General features: G+C 35.5%; 1 pseudogene; it reads right to left on the bottom strand.

Annotated features, from left to right (window-relative positions):
• LOC114411265 lies at window positions 1-1058 on the bottom strand (annotated as a pseudogene).
• Window positions 1059-8858: the final 7800 nt, after the last annotated feature.

Genomic DNA, 8858 nt, shown 5'->3' with positions numbered 1-8858 from the left:
TTAAGGCCACTTGTTCAACAAGCCCAACAGGTTATAGAATGAGGCAATAGACATTATGGTCCCATCTGTTTGTGCTATCACATGGTGCTCCACACTCTTGTACTTACCATTGGCGATAACCTATTTTTTCACCAAGTAGTGTTTGATATGAGTAATTTTGTTGCATCTAAATTGTTTGTAAAAATGTCTACTAGGAGTTATTACAAGAGTCAACAATTTTTGAATACATGACAATTTATGATTGAACAAGACCATAAAAAACTTTTACATTATCAGTGTAGTCTAATGAAATAAATTTACCTCAAGCTGATCACCAATAGTAATGTTAACAACAATGGAATGGCACATTGGAGGCACATCAACCCACTGGCCATCTTTGAGAAGCTACTGTCCACTGACCTTGTCATCCTTGAAGAGAAGGATAATTCCATTGGCATCAGTGTAGGGATGAAGACCCTTCACCAGCTCTGGGTTAGGGCATGGAGGGTAGTTGGCAACCTTGGTGCCAAAAGTTGGTCCTCTTGATCCATAGAAAGCCTTCTTGAGGTACCCTTTCTTTAGGCCAAGATTAATTCTAACATAACAAGTCCAACAGCTACTAAGCTAGTTTCTCTAACCTTAAAGAAAAATCCTTCATCACCTTCCTGCACCATTACCTCATCTTAGAATCTTGAAAAAGAGATATACATAGTTGCTTGTAAGAAATAATGTTCAATCATAAGGACTTGTTCTTGTATCCATTTTGTCAAGTCAAAATCATGGTGCAAATTCTGTGTCTTTTCTTTAGGACTTTGTGCTAATTTGTATTTGTAAAATACTTCATGTCATCCACATGCAATATTGTGTTGTGTTATTATAAATGCTTTGTTTTATTGTAACCTGTACTCATCAATGAGATCAGGGATCTCTGAGATGTTTGATTTAGGGAGGTGACACAAGTGGAAGGTGTTCTCCTAGTCCATATCCTTGACCTCAGTTTGGACAACATCTAGACCTTTGCTTGCCACTAATTCCTTGAACCTTTCTTCCATAAATTTCCTGTAGTGCATTAATGCCATGATTCACCAGCTATAAGAATTTTGAAAGCAATCAAATAGTAAGAGACATTAAGTGTGTGTTATTTTTTCCGTTGGGGAAGTTCCAAATGTACGTTCAAGGAGAAAACAGTGCCCGACAACTTCTTGGCAACTAATTTGCTTTTGGAACAACTTGTTCAGTCAAAGTTTGGTTCCTACTTTCACCTTCGACCAATCTCTTCCAGTACAACTTATGTTTTTGTAATAATAAGGATTCCTAGAATTTGTCCCCATATTTTGTGGTTCTCTAGTGGTGTGAGTAGAAGGAATTATGTGCAAGGACTGTTCTGTTTTAGGAGATAGCATAATGTTCTGTTTTGGGATGTTCTCCACATAGTTTAATGTATTTTGAAGTTTTTATTGATGTTCCATTTGTTTAGCCTTTTAGGCTCTGTTTAAATTTCTCTATTTTGATGGATGCTTTATTGGATTGCGTAGTTGTATAGTCCGGGTCTTCGTATTTTTATAAGTTAACTTCATTTCTGCTCATGCTAAGACTTTAAACAATAGCAGAATTGGATATTTTTTATTTTCTTCTTTTTTTCTTTTGTGTTAAACTGAGGTTATTCATATGTGACTTGTTCATTTTTTCCTTGTAGTCCATATAATTTTGGTGTCAAGCTAGACTATAGCCCAACTTCCCCCTGATTTAGGTATGCATATTATTTATGTACACAAATCGTTCTTTTAACAACTAAAATAGTATGGAAGGCATATTGTTGAGTGTGGTCTGTTGTTGTTATTTTTTCTGTTTGATAATTTACAGTCCCAGTGCGTGTTACTCACCAAATCAACCCGGTTAGTCACCAACGACAAGCACCTAGGGCACTCCATAAACTAGTGACAATGATGAATAATAAAGCCATTAGATGAGGTAAACTAACAGCTTGTCTAAAGCGCAAATATATGGCTTATCTTATTCGATGGATCATTTATAATCTAAATAGATAAGAGGTACTGCAATTAAACATAGGTAAATCCAAAGAAGTGCAAGTCATAGAAGCAGAATTTAGCCAATTAACTTTGCTACTTATGAGATAATATCAAAGTCACAATGAAGTTGATTTGTTAATAAAAATGGGGAAGAAGAGATTCACGAATCCCTTTGATCAAACAAAACTTGATAAATGGCTTGAGATGTGTCCTCTCTCTATTCAACTTAAATTACTACTCTAGTTGTGTTAACCATGTTATTTTGAAAAGTATTCAAACCAATTTCATGGAATCTAGGGCATAACTGTTAAGACATTGAATTTTAGTAACCAAATTCAAGTTAAACCAATCACACTATTTTAGAATTATCCAAAATTAGCCCTCTAACTTAAATGATGATGATACATAAAATTAAACTGAAACTAACCAAGACCCGCATTTTTTTGTGATCTCGTACTTCAATCCAGATGCTCCCTGCCAGCCTCTACCAACAGGTTCCTCCCCCTTTAAAAATAGATTTAGCTTGGCATTTTCAGCTACCCCTTCCTCTTCATTCTTCTTTTTTGGCAGAGGACCTACTATAGAAACTCCATGACTATTAATATCAGGATTTGTGCTCACCCTCATTCCATTAGCATCACCATTCCCTTTTAACCCAACTTTGTTGTCACCATCACCAGCCAAAATGCGTACAAATGTTTAATAAAATATGTAGCTATTTAAATTTGTCAAGTCTCAACCTTTGATTTTCTAATCAATGGGTATAACTTTCACTTTAGTTTGCAAAGGAGTAAAATTAGAACAAGGCAATCTAGGTTTGACCCACAGAATTTGAGATGAGCAAGGGGAAAAGGAAAAACTAGCATCATTGATTTGAACAAGGGAAAGGTGGCACATTACCTATAAACATAAATTGTAGCAACAAGATTCAAAGGTATATACTAAATACTAAATACATATGCTAGTGAAATGGAAGGGAAAGCAAAAGAAAGTTACCTTTCACCAATGAATTGAACTTAAACCTTGTTGTTATAGATTCTAGCTCAGGAATGGTAATAGAATAACAGTTCATACGTTTCACCTGCAATGTAAAATATCAACTACTTCAAAATGAGAGTTGAGAGAAAATTATATAGAAGAGAAGTAATGAACACAAATATCACAAGTATCCTAATTATATGTTGCATTATCGTTTAAGATTAGTTTTCCTATTTCCTCATTATCTCTTAGGGTTGGTCACCATATTTGCTTCACTCATGATTTGTTTCCTATTTAGTTAACAATAGAATTAGTATAGATAAGGGTTAGTGCTGTAAGATATATCACATTATGAATATGTCATGGCAATCTTATACATCATAATATTCAACATAATATTATTTAGTTTCCCTTCTCTTCTTTTTATTGACTAAAACCCTATGATTTCAACAAGATATCAATACGATACCATCTTTTGTGGCCTGTCATGTGACACTACTCAATTGTTAAGTTCCCTTAACTACTTTATTTTCATTCGAGGACCTTTGTAGGTTGAGATTTGGTCTTTATTTGGTTTGGCTTTTGAACCTACCTAAATTAGTGCGAAGACACTAAAGTCAATATAGAACATACTTTCATCTCACTTCAAATGGGATAAAGCATTAATGTAACCAACCTTTTAATCCTATTTCAACACTAAATTTCAAATCATACTCACAAGTAGACAATAATGTTTGTATATCCTATGGACAATGTAGTGTGTATAGTTCCTTTTTTGAAAGTTCAAAACAGAAGTAAAAAATCAATGACTGGAAGTAACATTAGTGGCCTCACCACCACTTATGGCCATGGCAAAAACATTTCACTACTTATTGTCTCCACATGCAGCTGGTCCCATGAATGCACATTGTTTTGCTAATTGTACCATGGTAGACACTGCAACAAAAAAGTAGGGTATTCTAACTTTGCGCATGGTATCAATATAGTTCAACTGTATGATTTCATGTCGAAACAAGTTTAAAAACTCAATTGAAACCATTAAGTACTGTAAACTCAATTGGATTTGCAGTGGTACTAGTATTAGAACTACTACTTTCATCATTAGAAGGTGAATTGCCAATAGGAGGTTAACTGCCATTAGAATTATCACCTGAAAGAAATTGACAAGGAGAAAAATTCTCAACATAGAAAATTGCCAACATAAATAGTAGGAGAATGAAATTGTGAAGAAGGAATTCAAGGATTGGGTTTGAGAGAAAAATGAGTAGATGATGAAGGAGTAGTAGAAGAGACGAATGAAGACTTAAACAAATTAGTATATGGAAATCTGATTTCATTAAACACAACATATTTGGAAATAAACATTTTTGTTGAAGATAAAAGACACTTGCAACCTTTGTGAGAAGTAGAGTATACTAGAAAGAGACATTCTTGTGACCTGTAAGTGAGGGATTATTTCAATTGAGTTACCCTTTTAGCAAGTTGTGCTATAGTTCTTAATTTAATAACCTACAAAGCAGTAGTGGTATGCCTATCTCTAAAGTTAAAGTAGTGGTATGCCACCCCCTTGAATGCAAACCTTTCTACAAAACATGGCTGTCAAAGTGTACCCAGAAACAAGTCAAAGTTATATTTTAATCCCAAAAGTTGCACAACAGAAAGAAAATGTCCTTATTATTTCAGTGTAATCAATACTCTCACCAACACCAATACAAAACCATGCATCACTACATTTGTAGACAATATAACATGAACAACTACATTTCATTCTATTCAAAATGACTGCTTGAGTTTCTCACCTACTCAATCTCCTATTATTGGTGTAGGTACTACTATTTCAGTGGCATAGGAAGTTAAGGTGCTTTTTTCTTGTTGTTTCTTGAGTGAAGATAAAGTGATACAATTTGAAATTGCCATCACCACCCTTATATTTAACATTACAAGCATCTTTGGAGGTATGTATCTCGTTCTCACACATTATTGGAAATTACATTTTTTGTTCATATATGAGTATTCTTTAATACTATAATTATGTGCATTATGAGCGAACCTTATTTTCCCGTTCAAGATTCAATACATTGATTAATACGGACAGTTTGGATTAATTATTGTATTGAATCTTGAATTGTTCGTTCGGATAGTTTGGGAACACTAATTTTTTTTTACTTAATTCATAGTTATAGGTTAAGTATGTTGTGTTATATTTGATGAAATTTTGGTTTACTACATATTTCTTTGTTCTCCAGGTGCATACTTGATTGTGTTCCTTTCATGGGATTGCTTTCATTTTGTGTACTTGGAGACCAATGCGAAATGCTGCCGAAATTTCATCAAATTTAGCATAACGTACTTAACTTGTATATATGAATTAGGTAAAAAAGGGAGTTCCTGAATGGAATAGGACTCACCTTTATACGAAAAAAAGTGAGCTTTTCATGCATACGGGATAAGTAGCTAGTATCACAAAACACAAAACATGGATCAAAGTTGGACTAAAGTACCACACATAAGTGACAACTATCACAAGGGGGTTGAAGATTTCTTGCAGTTTACACAGCAAAATGCACCGGTATTAGCTGGAAAATATTTATGTCCATGTGTCAATTGTGTGAATGAGAGATGTCAGTCATTGAATGATATTAGATCCCATGTTATTTGTGACGGGTTTAGTCCGAGTTACACAAATTGGATATGGCATGGTGAATTGCCACATATGTTAACAACCCTCGACACTGACGCAGTTGATGTACAAATGGGAGATCGTATGGAAGAGATGATACGAGATCTTGGCCAAGAGTCTTTTCGGCAAGCTAATGCATCTTTTTATGAAAAATTACAAACAGATTCTAAGAAGCCATTGTATTTGGGATGCACAACCTTCACTCGATTATCGGCGGTGCTAGCTTCGGTGAACTTGAAAGTCAAATTTGGGTGGAATGACAAAAGTTTCACTGAGTTGCTTGTGTTATTGAAAAACGTGTTTCCTAATGATAACATGTTACCAAAGAGCCACTACGAGACGAAGAAGATATTATTTCCCGTGGGTATGGAGTACCAGAAAATTCATGCATGCCCTAATGATTGTATTCTATATAGAATCAGTTTGTGGAAATGCGCAAGTGCCCGACATGTGGGGTATCACGTTACAAAGTGAACGACACCGAATGCAATGATGATACAACCACAGATAACAGTCGTCCAACAAAGGTATGTTGGTATCTTCCAATAATACCAAGGTTTAAGAGATTGTTTGCTAGTGTAGACGATGCAAAAAACCTTAAATGGCATGTAGATGGCAGAATAATTGATGGCTTGCTGCGACATCCCGCTGATTCTCCATACTGGAAGACAATTGATAACTTGTATCCAGAGTTTGCAGAGGATCCAAGAAACCTAAGGCTTGCTCTTGCTTCAGACGGAATGAATCCATTTGGTAACTTGAGCACTAGCCATAGTTCATGGCTTGTTTTGCTAATGATTTACAACCTTCCTCCTTGGTTGTGCATGAAGCGAAAATACATTATGTTGTCTATGATGATAACGGGTCCAAGACAGCCAGGAAATGATATTGATATTTATCTTACTCCCTTGATTGAAGATTTGAGAAAATTATGGGTAGACGGGGTTGATGTGTATGATGGGAATGTTCAACAAACCTTCAGGTTTCGTGCAATGATATTTTGCACCATTAATGACTTTCCAGCTTATGGGAATTTGAGTGGATATAGTGTGAAAGGGCACCATGCATGTCCTATTTGTGAGAAAAAGACAAGTTACATCCAACTAAAACATGGAAAGAAGATAGTATATACAAGGAACCTAAGATTTTTTAGACCTTATCACCCGTATCGACGATTGAAGAAAGCATTTAATGGAACCCATGAGATTGAAAGTGCGCCTAAACCCTTACCTGAACACGAAGTTTATGATCGGGTGAAGGACATTGTAACTATCTTTGGTAAGACACAAAAAATGGATGTTGTGAAGAACATTTGGAAGAAAAGGTCAATATTCTTTTATCTTCCTTACTGTGCGATCTATATGTTCGACATTGTGTGGACGTTATGCATGTCGAGAAAAATATGTGTGATAGTTTAATTGGCACCCTGATTAACATTAAAGGCAAGACAAAGGATAGTTTAAAATGTCGTCAGGATTTGGTTGACATGGGTATACGAGACCAATTGCATTCAGTTTCACAAGGTGATCGGACGTATTTGCCCCCAGTATGTCACACAATGTCAACGACAAAGAATAAAATTTTTTGTAATTGTCTAAAAAATATGAAAGTCCCACAAGGATACTCTTTAAATATCAAGAGCCTTGTGTCAATAAATGAGTTGAAATTGGTTGGTTTGAAATCTCATGATTGTCACGTGTTAATGCAACAACTCTTGCCAGTGGCCATTCATGGTATATTGCCTGAAAAAGTTAGGCTTGCCATAACCCGCTTGTGTTTTTTCTTTAATGCTATCTGTAGCAAGGTTATTGACCCTAAACAGTTGGATAATTTGGAGAATGAGGCTTCCATCATCCTTTGTGAATTGGAAATGTATTTTCCACTGTCATTTTTTGACATCATGATTCACTTAATTGTTCATCTTGTGCGGGAGATTCGTTTGTGTGGGCTTGTCTTTCTATGTTGGATGTATCCGGTTGAGCGCTACATGAAGGTGTTGAAAGGATATACAAAGAATCAATATCGACCAGAAGCAAGCATTGTTGAAAGATACGTTGCAGAAGAAGCTATTGAGTTTTGTTCATAGTATATAAATATTGTTACACCAGTGGGGGTTCCTCAAACTTGTCATGACTCCATGATTCAAGGTAGGGGTACACAAGGATTCAATGTTGTAACCATTGATTGCCAACAACTATCACAAGATCATCTTTACGTATTAAATAACACAGCAGAGGTGATCCTCTACATAGATGCTCACAAACAACATGTCACAGATACTAACTGAAAAATGAACAAGATGAGGTTGTTGCAAGAGCACAATAGAACTTTCATCAACTGGTTTCGACAAACAATCTTCGCGGATGAAAATGCTTCCAAGACATTAAGATTGTTAGTTGTTGGTCCAAATCTCAATGTTCCAACTTGGAAGGGATATGATATCAATCACTATTCTTTTTACTCAAAGTCATAGGATGATAAAAGTAGCATGCAGAATAGTGGGATGAGTGTTGACAGTCATTCAGATCACTTTTGTAGTGCTTCTGATGACAATCTGATTAAAGCATCCATGCCTTACTATGGAGTCATTGAAGATATTTGGGAGCTTGATTACAATGAATTTAGAGTGTCTGTCTTCAAGTGTCAGTGGGTTAATGGAAATACCGAAGTACGTCAAGACAAAATGGAATTTACTTTAGTAAACCTTCAAAAGGTTGGTTACAACGATGACCCATTCATCATGGCAGCACAAGCTAGACAGATGTTTTACGTCCAAGATCTGTGCCAATCAACATGGTCAGTGGTTCTACAAGGGAAAACAACTTGTATCGGTGACCATATTGATGGTTCAACACCTGATGTCAGTGAGATGCCAACTTTCTCCTGACAAAATTCCTTTCATAAATGTTGAAGATCAGGAGGATAATGTACATGCAAATTGTAATGATCATGATGAGGGTTTATGAGAGACTATTCCTACGTAACTGGGTATGAACAAAGTAATGTATATTACATATCGCATAATTATAATTCATATATGTATTTGGATATTTACAACTTAATGCTTTTATTTTGTTTATATAACTCATTATATCCTAACTCAATTTGTTTGACTTGCACTGGCTCATGGCAACACCCCCAAGATCCCCTCAACATTCAGGTATTCCTTTGGAGGCTACGTCTAGGAGGAC

Source organism: Glycine soja, chromosome 5, assembly GCF_004193775.1.
Source record: "Glycine soja cultivar W05 chromosome 5, ASM419377v2, whole genome shotgun sequence".
Lineage (NCBI taxonomy): Eukaryota > Viridiplantae > Streptophyta > Magnoliopsida > Fabales > Fabaceae > Glycine > Glycine soja.
Note: the sequence above shows the minus strand (reverse complement) of the source record. Positions and strands in the feature narration are given on the sequence as shown.